Source organism: Ornithodoros turicata, chromosome 2 (assembly GCF_037126465.1).
Source record: "Ornithodoros turicata isolate Travis chromosome 2, ASM3712646v1, whole genome shotgun sequence".
Classification (NCBI taxonomy): Eukaryota; Metazoa; Arthropoda; class Arachnida; order Ixodida; family Argasidae; genus Ornithodoros; species Ornithodoros turicata.
In genome coordinates this window covers 60,847,815-60,862,309 of record NC_088202.1, presented here as the reverse complement: position 1 = coordinate 60,862,309, position 14,495 = coordinate 60,847,815, and the positions used below count along the sequence as shown (strand labels likewise).

The window sequence follows — 14,495 nt, the reverse complement described above, 5'->3', positions numbered from 1 at the left end:
AAATAAATAAATAACCTATGTACGCTAAATAAATAACCTACTCGTATGTAAGCTAAACAATGATTTCATTCGATACCGAGCACAAAACAAGGTTGAAGCCGGAAGGGTGGGTACACCAAAGCAAGGGTGTCGAACCGAACCCGAACCGAAATTTCCATGACACTGTTGAATGCGAACCGGAGGAGAACCGAAAAAATAACAGCGGTAACCGGATCGCAACAAAACGGTTCGAACATAAAAGAAATCACCATCAGGTTTCTGGTGCCTCTCAATCCCCCAACAAGGACACATTGGTTTCCATGCCATGTATTTAATAAAATTTCACCTAGTAGTGAAACGAGGACGAATAGTAAGTATGCTTTCAGCGTCTTCTTTAACAAGTTGAAGCGCAATTGTCCTTGTGGGCGCCGCGGCTAGCGCCCCACGCACGCGTTGCGCCGTCTGCTCTTAAGGGAGGAGGCGCCACTTGGACGAATAAAGCGGGAATGGAGTAGGCCAGTTGTGTAGCTCTATAGGACGAATATGTGATTAAGCAACTGCTCAACATTTCACTTTACACGTGAGCAGTAAAAATTTAACAAGTCAGAAACTTGAGAAGTAGAGAAGGAGCAATACGCAGTGCGGTGCCTGTTTGATTGGTCGCGGTTTGAAAACTAACCGTAGTTCCGCTTACAGGTAGTGCACTTGTATGGTGACTCATGGTTTTGTGTTGTGGATTAATTTGTACGCTGTTCTGAGCTCGGACAGAGCAAGGCTGGCAAACTTATTTTCGACATGCTTCAGTACGGTTTCAGATCGATTCACGCTGCGAATGTTGTGTGCCGGCAAGTACCGTGGCCTATGAAAAATGCTGTCCGTCTTATTAGGCTTGTAAAGTGTGTCTTGCTGCCACTGTGCATGTGAAAAAGATATTTTGGGAACAGCAAGTAGCAGAACTACACCGCTTCATCAGCGTGTACGCCATTTGTAAGTGTTCATCCGTTTCTCCTTTCTCTCGCTAAAGCGAGTACCTGGCCACTAAAAACGTCACTGCAGACAACAGCAGTAAGCTATTAGCCACGTATTGCCTGTGAAAGCAGTTTTATGGGAAATATGAAATGGAAGCGAAGTGGGTGTTATTTGTCCCTTCAAATGACGCAACCTTGGAAGTCATTGGAGAGGCGTGTTAGCTTAACTTAATTGGTAGAGCCTTGGACCGGCAATCCAGAAGATGTGGGTTGGAGTCCTGCAGCTGGCTAACCTTTTCAGTGACTTCCTTCTTTCTTCATTCGTTGTTCTTAGACACTTGAGGTTTTGTGTGTTTGCCCTTTCTTCTGTGTTCCACCCTCAAAACATCAATTTCCGTCGTGTTCAGCAGTTGCCGCTTGCGCCGCCCCGTCGCACGATTGTGTGTGTGAGTGAGAAAACATGTAGGAGCGAAAGTGGAATAAGTGAGTGAGTGGGTGTGGTTTGTCCATTCAGATGGCGCAACCTTGGAGGTCATTGGAGAGGCGTGTTAGCTTAGCTGAATTGGTAGAGCCCTGTTCCGGCAATCCAGAAAATTTGGGTTCGAGTCCTGCAGCTGGCTAACCTTTTCAGTGACTTCATTCTTTCTTCATTTTGAATTTAACCAACTCGGGGAAAATAATTCGTATCTTTTCTCTGAGTTGGTTGAATTCCTCTTAATTCCTCGGCATGAAAAGGTATCATCAATTCCCACTACTACGACGGGCGTTCAAGTCAAACCGGGACTTTCTGTCTCCTGAGTGTACAAATGGCTCCCGCTACTTCTATTTCATCATTTTCACACGCGACAGGCCACTGCGTTCACCACGTAGTGGTCCAAAGTTTGTGCAAAACAGAAGACACGTGCTAGACAAGATGGCCGACAACGGGGTGAGCACGCACATCGAACAGCGAATTGTCATGAAGTTTCTCGTGAATGAAGGCGTAAAGTCATCTGAAATTCACAGAAGACTTCAGGCTCAGTATGACCACGATACTCTTAGCCGCAGCAAAGCGTTTGAATGGTGCAAACGGTTCCGAGACGGCCGTACATCAGTGCAGGACGATCCCGGCCGGGGCGGCTCAGAGCCCAGTGTCAGAGTTCCTGAGAACATCCAACTTGTGAAGCGCCTGATCCTCAAGGACCGACGGATAACATGTCTCGAACTAGCTCGAAAGACGGACCTTTCTGTGGGAACGTTGAACAATATCATTCATGAACATCTCCAGTTTCGGAAAGCCGGGCCTCATCACCAAAGGAGTCCTCCTCCTACAGGACAATGCACGCCCGCATACTGCGCATCTCACGACACGCACCTTACAGGAACTTGGCTGGGGGGTTTGCTGCCACATCCCTCTTACAGTCCAGACCACGACCCCAGCGATTTCCATCTCTTCAGGCCACTGAAGGCGTTCCTTGGGGGCCGCCACTTCAGCTGCGACGACGAGGTCAAGAATGCGGTCCGATCATGGCTGCTACGCGTCGGTAAGGATTTCTACGCTGCTGGCATCCAAGAACTCGTGAAACGCTGGGACAAGTGCATTAGTGCAGCTGGAGATTACGTTGAAAAATAAAACTAATTTCTCGCCTGTAAGTTCATTTTACTTTTGGGAAAAATGAAAAGTCCCGGTTTGAGTTGAACGCCCCTCGTAGAATGGCCTGGCAACCCCATTCCATTCCTTTAATTCCATCAATAATAAAAAAAGTACCGGTAACAGGAAAGGCTAGCAAGCACTGCTAGAGGGGATTCACATTACCCAGCACGAAAAAAAAAAGACACAAAGGCAAGGTTCTTTCGCTCTTGACCGTGTGCAGGTGCGGTGCGTGTGTACAAAGGGCGCGAGGGCAGGAACCAGCGAACTGAAGCCAAAGCCACCATCAGGGCAGCCACACCATTCCATTCCATTCCTGCGAAAAAAAAATACCTAATAGAGTATCATTCGATTCTTAACAGTGTTTCTGATATTCCATTGGAATTGCATTCCGTGCTTTGGTAGATCTGGAATAATTCTGGAATCATTCCAACTTTGTAGTGGTAACTCCGCAACCTTGCATATAACCATCTCGCAACGTAGCCAAAACATTTCTTTCGCCAATTTCGCCCAGAAAAAAAAAGTAAGTGTTCCGAGGTTGCTGTTTGGAAGCTTCCATTCATGCGTTGCGCTTTGAGAAAGAAATAAAGGAAGCCATATTACAATGGATCCATAACACTGGAAGGAGAAAACGGGTGGATTGCACCATTGAAACTCAGGAATGATGCAGGGTTACAACGGTGACGTCATTCTCGTTCCTCATTTGGGAACTATTCTGTACAAGAACACAATACAGTTATGCACTGGGTGTTACGTAGACACAAGTGGACGACACGTGTAGTCGCGTAACAACCCACCGCAATTAGTACACAAACGTTCATTATTGACGTACGTGCTGCAGTGGCATACCATATTTCTGCATTTAAAAGCATGTACATTTCATTGTTTATGTGCGGTTAACTATTGTCGAGTTTTGCTATATCAAAGGGCACACACGACAGATTATTTTAGTGATCGAACACGGTTTGTTCGATGATTAAGTAGGCGCGCTTGCCGTCGGACATCAACACTGAGGACCATGCTTGTGACGATGGGGCTTGTTGCTACAGTCGTCACCGGAGATGTGTTTGTAGACGGTGGACTGCAACCTGAGCAGAACCTCACGCTTTTGCATCGTATCCCCCTCAACTCGCCACTTGTGTCTGCCTTCATAGATCATTTAAAGCTTATAGTCATCCTGCGTGGCTTCTTATGTTTCATGTGTTGCAATACAGTCGGTACGTATTCAAGCCGTGAATTCCATACTATAACAGGGATGAAGAAGAAGTCTGCACGCTCAGTGGAAAAACGACCAAGAGGCCAACGGCCATTCTCTCATTGGTAGAAGAAGAAGAGGACGATACGCTGGGAAGACACATTCCACGTCATTCCTTCCCCAAAGATGTCAGCTGATCGTCGCGGACAGCACCCTCCGAATGAGATCGATATGGCCTTCACAGAGCATTCATTTTCCGCCTCTGAGAATTCGGGGTCAAGTGAGACGGAGCGGTCCTCATTACGCCACCCGCATAGCGCTGTAAGAACACAATCGGCGACGAGCCACACTCCGCTATCGGCCATGGAGCTTGGACACTCTCTCTCAGGATCCATTGCTGCAACACCAGGACGAAGCAAAGTGTGGAAGAAATGCGCCAAGCGCCGGAACGCCGTGAACCATGTGAAGAGTAGAGCGAGAGAGAGTGACGTAGAAAGCCTCCTGCAGGTGGAAGACGCCCGCTGCGGACAGCAGATAAGGGCCGCGATTGGACTTGTGACAGTGTGGGGCACAGTGATAACTCTCATTATAATTGCTTTCGCTATCAAACCAACCTGGGCCCCAGAACAGGACCTGTGGGACGAAGGAAGGACAGATAAATCCACGATGCACGTCAGCAACGCAACTGAAGTCAACGTTGTGCACGAAAAAGAAGATACGTCGACTGAGCGGAATGTGACCACTGCTACAGAGGACAGTAGCGCAGAGCCCTCAACAACGTTTCTAATGACGCAGGATGATGGCGATGCGTATCGTGTAAATGCGTGAAATGTGTTGTGTATTACGCAACGGATAATAAATTCCTTTAGAGGGAGGTGCATGTGAGGCAGCAATATAAGTACTTTTCTCCGCTCAATATCTCATCGTGTCACTCATGCAGCGCCCATGAGAGGCATACGTTGCATGGGATGCAGGAATCATTACGGTGCGTCAGATCAAGGGCACTCGTTAGATGAGTATTAGAGTGCTATCCCACATGGCCAAAAGCTGCTGTCATCTGGTAAAGCAGTATGTGAAAAGCATTCCCACAACATATTTCTGCCCAAAGTTGTTTCACCGCGGCGCAACTCATTTTCAAATTCACTCCCACGGTGACAGGTCGGAGCGCTCTAGTCACTAAATAAGCTTCGCTTCAGAGTATCGACACTGAGGTCCAAAGGAGAGCAGGAGCGCCATCTTGTCTCCGCACCACACCGGTAACATCCCCAGTTGAGGAACGAGGACGTACAGCTCAATGTTGGATAGAGAAGCGTGTATGATTGTTGTGCGATAATCTATGTATTGTCCACTAGCGCGTCCCGTGGACGTCAAGGTGGGCTCAGGGCTGTCAACCTTGATGAGCTGCTTGCAACAGAAAGGAACATTTCACCCGCGCGCATGGCTACCGAGGCGCGAAAACGAGATGGCGCAGTTTTGCTGTTGGAACTCAGTGTCATTACTCTGAAGCGAGGGGTGTTATGGCAGGATAGGCTGGCCGTTGTTGGCCACACAGAAATGGGCGTCGTCACGACTATGGCACAAAAAAAAGAAAGAAAAAGAAACACAAAACGAAGCCTATTTAGTGACTCTAGAGCGCTCCAACCGCAGAACACGCCCCCTCTAGTGTGACGTTTTTGGTAGAGAGCCCCCTCATTCGTTGGTAGAAAAAACCGTCTGCTACGGACATTGCGAGCTGTTTCTTGTTGACTGCTATTCATAACATGATTTATATCACGTTTTCTGAAAAATAAAGCATATATGCAACCCGACAAAATAGTATTGCGATCACAAGAATAATATCCATCGCTTTTGTGCAATCCTTCGTTGCACGTCTACAACTGGGGAGCGACGTACGTGTCAGTGCGCCGTTCAAAGCGAGAATACTTCCGGGGCGTTTGCTGTAGGGCGTCTCGCCGACATATTCGCTAATTCCCAGTCACGACAAAGTTTGTTTGATCTGTCGTGTACCCACACCAGCGAAGTGTGTGGCCGTATAGCTCACCATCACGGAGTTCAGGGTTGCGTGATTGAGAAACGCAACGCCTGGCTGTCGCACAAGGTTCCGCCGAATGAGTCAGGAAGAAGCAAGTCGTTCGCTTTAATTCAACGTCAGGATACCAAGGCTGATACAAACCCTCAAACATGCAGTCTGTACTTCAGCGGAGGACGACCCAGTAAACCACCGATGTCCCAAGGACGTCCACATAATCTTACCCTCAGGACGATAAAAGCGTCCTGAGGACATCCTGAAACATATTTTTGACATACTTGGGATGTACTCAGAAGTGCCAAAATAACATCCGCGCGTGTCCCAAAGAAGTCCATCTTTCGTCAATCACGACCTTTGACGGACCTCTAGTGGACCTTTTCCCCGTGCCTTAGCCAGGCTTACTGGCGTTCTCTGAACATTATATCAACGCCGCACAAAAGTGCGTATGAGTGGCACAAACACGCAACATGAGATCAAACACTTTATTTCGTATGACCAGCTCCCGTGGCATAGTGGTTAGAGTGATCGCTTTCCACGCCGAGACTAGGAGGTGACACGGGTTCGAATCCTGTCACCGGCTGTGCTGTCTGAGGTTTTCCCTGGGTTTTCCGAAGACTTTCCAGACGAATGTCGGCACAGTTCCCCTAGAAGTCGGCCCAGGACGCATACTAACCCCCCTGTCCCCCACTCCTTCCTGCAGTCCTCTCTTCACCTGTCCACGTCTATACGCCGCTCATAGCCACAGTTGCTTCGCGGCGCTGACACGGAATTTAAAAAAAATTCGTATGAAACTGAGCGTCATAGCATCGTATCACCTCACCAGGTATTATATCACAGCGTAACATGACAATCATTTTATCGCAACTGGTTATTGAGCACTTACATGTCTTTGAAAACATGACGTCCATGAACACACACAGCATCGGTCCACAAGGGGTAAACTCAAAGGTATATGCCTGCAATGTCCGAACTGCGACGATGAAACATATGTTGAACCACTGGGATAACCGGCGACCATGCTGCACTGTGTTTCGTACAACTTGAGATTTGCGATGTGCCCAGCTTGCGTTTCGTGCGCAAAAATTAACGCTATCCAACTTTGCGAGATTCACTTTTCACCATGGACTCCCTTGCCTGCCGCGTCATATGAGCTTAACCTGCAAGAAATGCGATTTCAAAAACACTGCTACAGCAAAATGTCACTGTGAGGTACGCATCGACGTATACCCATACCTTTACACACAGCGCCTATGGTTGCAGTCTGGCAGCAGCCTAGCATTCTCCCTATCAACAGCCCTATTGCCTGCGAAGACAGGTAAAAGCATGTATAACCACGTAGTAGGAACGTGAATGCCTCACACATTGACTACGTACCTTCAAAAACGGTAAAATATTGAAAATGACGCCGGGTGACGCCACTTGTTGGAGATCCATAATTCACATTCATCCGCTACGACGTTTCCACACATCTGTAAAAGCGTCAATAAGGTGTGACACATTCTACTTCCCTGCAAATTCTTTATTAAAAGTATTCAGCATTTTTTACATTCAGTGGCACAGCCGTAAAGGCTTGTGCTGCCGTGGAGCAGATGACGAAGTTGCACGGGTGAAGCGTGATTGATTGATTATTTAAAAGAAAACCAGGGAGAAACCTGGGGGTGAAGCGTATGCCCCACCTGTTTCGCAGTAAACACAAGTCAGTGAAGAGCTCTGCAACGCAGTTTAGCGTAACTTACCTGATATCTTTCAACATTTCTGTGATGTATCTTCCCACGTCGTGAGTGCGCTGTCCCAACCTTGTTGTTCAAAAATACATTCACAGCAGTACAGGGCACCAGAGCAACGACGAAACACAAGACAACGGGAGCGAGAAAAATGCGTGCGAACGCAACGAAATTTGCAAGCGAAATGGACGCCGCCCGCTGCGCAGAAACGGCAGGAAGGCCACAGGCCACCGGCCACCTGCCCAGGCCATGGCCCGGGCCTCCTCGGAATATGGCAAGGGAACGGAAAGTCGCGCGAAGACAGGACCAAGGCTATCGGAAAGAGGACGTTTTCCTCTTCAAAAACACATCTCAATCACCTTCCTACGCCAGCAAGAACCCGATATCGAAAAAAATGCCCCGGGCCCATGTATACGAGAGCCGCCGTTGCCACGGTGTCCTAACTCGAGAAAAGAGAGGGATAGGAAGATGCGGCAAGTTTCTACGCGTTTCCCATGTCGAGTGCATGTGCCCATTAAAAGGAAGTCGGATCCGCCGCGGGCTTCGAACCTGACGACAGGGACAAAAGTCGGTGAACGGGGGTCGGTGTCAGGAATTTCGAGAATGACGTCTTAACCACTGGAGATCGACGGCTGGTCTCAATCGAAAAGTTGTAGAGCAGGGAACAGAGCACGCGCACACAAAATTTCGACTAAATCGGACATCGGGTAAGCGACTTACGACACCGAAAATTGGGAAGCGTTTCAGGGTGACTCTAGCCAGCCGCAGCTCGTCATGCTCTTAAGCCGATATCGGGAGAACGCAACGTCGCGCGCCTGCGGGACAAACGCTGTTGGAAAGAGCATAACGAAGGCAAACATGACCATGTGGCAGCAACGGGAAGGCTTTTTTGGGGGGGGAAAGCCGCTGGGTCCCATTTATTGGGAGGAGTGTGAACGCGGAATCCTCTAACTCGAGAACTGCTAAGTTTAGAGAGATGCGGTGTATTTTATCACGTGCCCAGCGTCGAGAACAGTAGGATCTCCAAATATGAACCCTGTCCGAGGCGAACTTCTTTACAAAACGGGCCCTGAAGTTCGGAAAAACGAGTTTTACTAACGCGTCTTCGCCTACAAGTTCGAAACCAGTACAGATCAGTTCCTGTGTGATTTGCGCGATCACAGAGCTATTCCAGGCCCGTTCGGACCTGAATTTTGGTCTCGATCCGATAATCGGAGCGGGATTTACAAGACTTTGAAGGTGTCGGAAGCACCGACGGTTGCCTAGAATTTTCAAATATCTGGACAACCGCCAGGATTTCTTACAAGCCGCAAGGTGCACGCGAAGGGGGATGAAAGCGGAATTCATCACAAGAAACAGCATCCCGATATTACCGCTGGGGGCCAAGATATTAGACACGGGAACCCATCGCTCAACACCGCGATGTCGCTCTGATGGGGTTAAACCATCACTGGATGGCTAAAAGACGCCGCGGTATCAACCGCCACCTCAAGTGGCATGATGAACGAATTGGCTGTCTGATTTGTCTTTGGATCTCGTTGGAATTGTGGCGACAATTCAATGATGTTATGTTTTCTCGTTCCGGTAGGGAAGCACATCTGGACTTGTAGTTTTGTGTGTACCGTTCTACATGGAGATATTGCAAGAGATATCGAGGTGTTCTCGGCCTTCCAAACTACCTTTATTGGTACTACAGTAAAAGGAAACAGAAGGTGAAGACTGTGGTACATCTGCCAAGCTCAGACACTGTCGAGAGTTTCTTTGTAAATTCAGATGAATATTTTTTTTTGTGTGTTGCCACTTTGGTACCATGGATAAAAATTAGTGTCAGTGTTTTAGTTTCTTGCTGCACGCTGTTGAACGTTATCATAAGGATGCAAAAATATAATGAGCATCGAAGATATGTTTGTATTCTACTTCTAAGTCAACATCCGATCGGGACGCAAATTCGAAGTCCACGTGTCAAGCCACGCGTGTTCTCTCGGACTACAACCGTTGTGCTCGCAGACGCTAGCGGGTAGTTTCGAGGGTTTTGAATATGCTTCAGATTGAAATTATGGCGAACAGCTAAAAGTCCTCTTCAGGTAACCGAAGATGCGGCTGTAGGCCACTGCGCCAATCTACAACGTTGCAAGCTCATTGGCCCAGACTGTGTGCACGGTCCGATTGGTCGACAATGTTTTGAAATCGCATTTTGTACGCGCGCATGTGCATGCCAGTGTTGCGGATTTGGCCGCTCAAATCGGATTTAATTCAAATCCGCATTTTTTCTGAAGCTAGTAAATCAAATCCAAATCAAGTCCGGATTTAATTTTGACACGTTAAATCAAATCCTTTTCAATCCGGATTTGTTTTTCCAGACCTAAATCAAATCCGCTTTTAAATCCGGATTTATCGAATCTTTTGACAAATCCGGGAGCCAAAATTCGTGCTGTAGCATTACTAGACCTATAACCGTGCCTACAAATTACTAATACTGCACGTATTCACTAAACAACGCTTAAATAACAGCGTGACGTGGCACAAAGAGCAATAAATTCCGTGCGATTGACGAGGATATAAAGGGCCAACCTATCAATCCGCTGGCGGCAATTTCATTCATATTTTAGGACATAAATGTTTGAGTTTAGAAAGACATTTTCGGTTACGCCTGCTCGGCGTGTACCAGACTATCAGTCACCACGTATCAGCCTGTGTCAGGGGCGGATCCAGACGCTTGGTTTGGGGGGTGGGGGTTTCTTTGTTGGACCGCGTAGTGGGGGAGAGGGGAGAGGGAAATTCAGTGTATAAACTGACGTTTTGGGGGGCGATTGGGGTGAGCAATTTGGCGAGTTGCTTCTACTTACAGCCGTATGCTCGCTCTATCACAGGAGCTATCTAAATGATACCTATACCATTCGATAGAGAATGAGTTAGCGGTTCTAATGAATCTACCTTGAAGGGAATGTGTGTACCCACTCATGAACAATAAAAGTTCGAAATCGTACATTTTTTGGCCGGAAGTGCTGTGTTGGGGATTTTTTTCCTAGCGCTCCTTTAAAGTAGGAGTCAAGGGACTTTTTCCGCGTGCTGTATTGAACCCATAGTTTTTATCAGCCAAATTTGAAGGATGTGGTAAAACGAGAAGCGCGTTGCTATGAGGTCAAGGTTGGGAAAAAATTCGAACCAAAATTCGCCGCCGCAACCTTCCGCCTCTCCATATCGGAAACGGTTCATCGGATGGAGCTCGAAATTGTTGCATTTGTCATCAATCGAGATTCTATCTAAATATAACATACATTTTTTCATGGAAATTTAAAATTGTCAATTTCCCACCCTTGTCGATTTAAAATGGAACTACCCAAGGGTGGACAGAAGGCGACCTCACTGTGTCACCTCTAGCGGTCGCACGCCCCGTGCGGGCAACGGGCATGCCGAGCGTGCTCCCTCTTAAAGGTTGAAGACGCGCAGCCATGTCGGATCGTTGGGATGGCTGAATGTGGATGTTGTATTTCACGCGCGACCAGCCGCCGTACGATTAGCTGGAAGCTAACACCGGCCGCGTTTTGGAGGACATGGGTACTTGCCCCAGAGCTAGGCAGTCCCGAGCATCGCCCGAGCCCAGAGCTGCATCGGCCTGCAGTGTGATAGCATTAGATTCCTCCTCACGAAAAAAACTCTCTCTCCGTCATTTAATTCCCCGTTGGCTCAGACGGCTCTCCTCGCCGGCGCGTAGCCGACAGCTGGCCACTCCGCCGCGCGGAATTGCGCAATTGCGCAATTGCGCTCACTCTGGGAGGGGCGGTGCACAACCCCCATCTCCATCATCACGTATCATGTTGGTGTTGACTCGGGCTTCACGGGGCATAAACAGTGTGGAGTTGGTAGGTATGGTACACCTTCCCAAAAGCGGATTTTGGGCCAGGAACCTCCTTGTCATTTAGCACCGGGCGGACAAGCATGAGTGAAGGAATTCCTATCGCGGGCCTAGGCTTAGCTACGCCCAAAAACACAAGCCTGCGTCGATTTCTACCATCAGTACTTAAAAGATCACAGGTCGTTGGTTACTATACCCTGGGGGTCACAATTAAATGGATCGTTAATAAATCGTGGGACATGTTACGAATACTTATACTAAACATGTAGCCCATGGGTTTATTTTAATGCTGACGCTTCGGGGCTTTGTAAAAATTTTCCTCGCGCAGTACAGACTGTTGTAATCAAGGAAAAAAAGAAGGTATGCGAAGGAGAGTGGCACATCTTGCCATGATTGTCCGTGGAAGCTTGCCTTCCAGAAATCACGAAATGATAGGATGTGATGTATGTATTGAACATGAGAGAACTGATGTTCTGAGGATGGAACAACATAGAAGGGACAATCACATACAAGGCCTCAAGTTGCCTAAGAAATTAACGATGAAAGATGAAAGTCACTGAAAAGGTTAGCCAGCTGTAGGACTCGAACCCACATCTTCTGGATAACCTTTTCAGTGACTTTCATCTTTCATCATGTATTTATTGTTCGTTTTTACTTTGTTTTGACGTGAATTCGTGTACCTAATGCGTTCAATATGATGGCGAAGACCAAGAATTTCGCGACATGATTTGGCAAGCTTGAAACGGGTCGTGCTTGAAGACTCAGCTAGAGGTCCACGGGAAAGGTGCCGTCCAATCGGCAGAATAACGTTAACTGCGTTCAAAGAACTGCACCTGGTGTTCCCTCGGTGCAGTGAGGGGAAGTGATTGGAACAAAACGGCTACTCCTGTCGCTCTGGAGAGAGGACGCCGCTAGTGCATGTGCAGATTTCAGACAAGGTCACATCAATTCGCGTAGAATGCGAAACGGCACTTCGCTTAATTTCAAATCCATGCATCTTGTGAGGGAGCTTGGCGAAATCCATGCGCAAATCCGCTGAAAAAGGGGCGATTCAATCCAAATCCAAATCATTCGTGGAATATGCGACTGAATCCAAATCCAAATCCTGCCCATATTTTTTTTGCGTAAATCAAATCGCAAATCAAATCCGCCAGCTCTCCGGTGGATTTAAATCCGGATTTAAATCAAATCCGTGGATTCAAATCCGCAACACTGGTGCATGCAGCGTCCCGGCAGCCATTTCAGCAGTTTCAGCATAGTTTCGAAATAGCACGCATCGGCCGGCACGGCGTCCGTCCTCTTGTGTTCCGTGCTTCGGTTGTACGTGCCAATCGGCAGAACAGTTTGTGATTCTACGCATGTTGTGCTGTTCCTGGACATGACTATTATGCATAATGTAAAAACCCCGAGACTAGGGAACACGAAGGGACAGACACAACACGAAGTCTCAAATTACTGACCATTATCCCACGAACAGTCTATCAACTACGGAACTGGAACGCTTCGTGAGCTGGAACGCTTGGAGAATGAAGCACGCGTTCGGGCGCCGTCGGATTCCGAGGGCTGACAACAAAGACAGGATTACGATTACGTGCCACACAAGCGCCTTCCGCTCTGCAAGCAACGAAAGAAGATGCTCATCATAAAATCGGCCGGCACGGCGTCCTCTTGCGTTCCGTGTTTCGCTGGTGTCAATCGGCACCCAGTAAACCACGAATATCGTGGAGCCGTCGAAAATGTGTCGCAGACGTCCGAGACGTCGAGACATCCTATGTACGTCCCATGGATATTCGTGATGTGATCCAAACTATGTCGCAGATGTCACAACTGTAGCTATGTTCCATGGACGTCACATGGACGTCCAGTCTGTCTCCGCAAAATATTTTAGTTGTTGGGGATATCCAATTCTGTGCGTCCCAAAGAGAATATCTTCGGTACCTCGAGATTTGGATATTCTGGGGTGACGGCATGAGGAACAAAAAAGTACGTGCCATACAGGGGCTGAATGACTTTTCTCAGAAACAAAGGGCGGTCCTGTGCAAGATTCCGCTCCTTCCAAAACTGACCGTCTATGTTACATTGACCATTTATTGCGAAAGAGGCAGAGATGCGGAATTCTGTGGCACTCTCAAATTTGACTTTCGATGAACTGTCAGATGTCGATGAACCTCGGGGCGTCAGTCCATCCGCTCCGTCGCCGAGGAAGACACAGCAAGCAAAAGGTTCGAACAACAACAAAGGTTTATTCCATACCGCGGAACACACAGGCCGCCCACACCGCCAACCGCGGAAGCCAGGAACATAATCCCGTCTGCACTGTTGTGTTTTTATCTACCTCCCGTCACGCCCCTCTCCTACGTCGCTCACACGTTCGCCACCTAGTGGCGAATAAACAAAAACGAAAGAAAGACATGCCTACACTCCCCCACCCTCAAAGTGTCCAAACGTTGTTTATAGTTCGTCGTCCGGCATGTCCAGGACCACGTGCTCATCTGTCCCGCCAGAGAAGGACGCTACGAAGACACCGGGTGTCGTCTGGGTTGGGGCTCCGGGGGCAGCATTGGGGCCAGAAGGTCCGGGGTTGACGAGTAGGTCAGGGCGGTAGCGTTGAATGGTGGCGATAGCGGAGGAAATGTGAACAGGACACCGGGTAGCGTCCAGTTTGGCGAGATGAAGCTGGCTTCGACGATGAGTGCGACGGTGTAACTCGGGAACGCCGCACAACTGGCACAACTGTCGACGCTCATCCTCTGAGAGCGGGATGGGGGGGATCGTTGGGGTGTCTATCTGCCAACGTTAACCCCCGGAAGGGAAGCGGCACTCTGCTGGGGTCTCCACCTCGAAGAGGGCGGGGCTGCGACTGCCACTTAGACCGGGAAGCCCATCCTACCGGACGTCCAGCGGAGACCACAGTCCAAGTGGGCACCGTTCTTCGTATAGGTGTCCCAGAACCCGGCCTCGACTGGGAACGAGACCGTCTTGAAGACCCACCAGGCTCAGCAACGGATCCTGTGTGGCCAAAGGCTTTCCGACCACGCGTCTTCCCACGAGAAGACATTGCGCCTGCGAGAGGACAGAAGGGGAATACGGTAAGAAAGCCATTTCAAACCGCGA

The 14,495-nt window shown here is 48.6% G+C and overlaps 1 long non-coding RNA gene across 1 annotated transcript; it reads right to left on the bottom strand.

Moving 5' to 3' along the window:
* Nucleotides 1–6,611: 6,611 nt before the first annotated feature.
* On the bottom strand, nt 6,612–7,685 carry LOC135383594 (uncharacterized). The gene is made up of 4 exons (XR_010419960.1): nt 7,538–7,685; nt 7,176–7,270; nt 7,035–7,104; nt 6,612–6,958 (listed from the first exon to the last, which is right to left on the bottom strand). It is a non-coding gene; the product is annotated as an uncharacterized LOC135383594 (long non-coding RNA).
* Nucleotides 7,686–14,495: the final 6,810 nt, after the last annotated feature.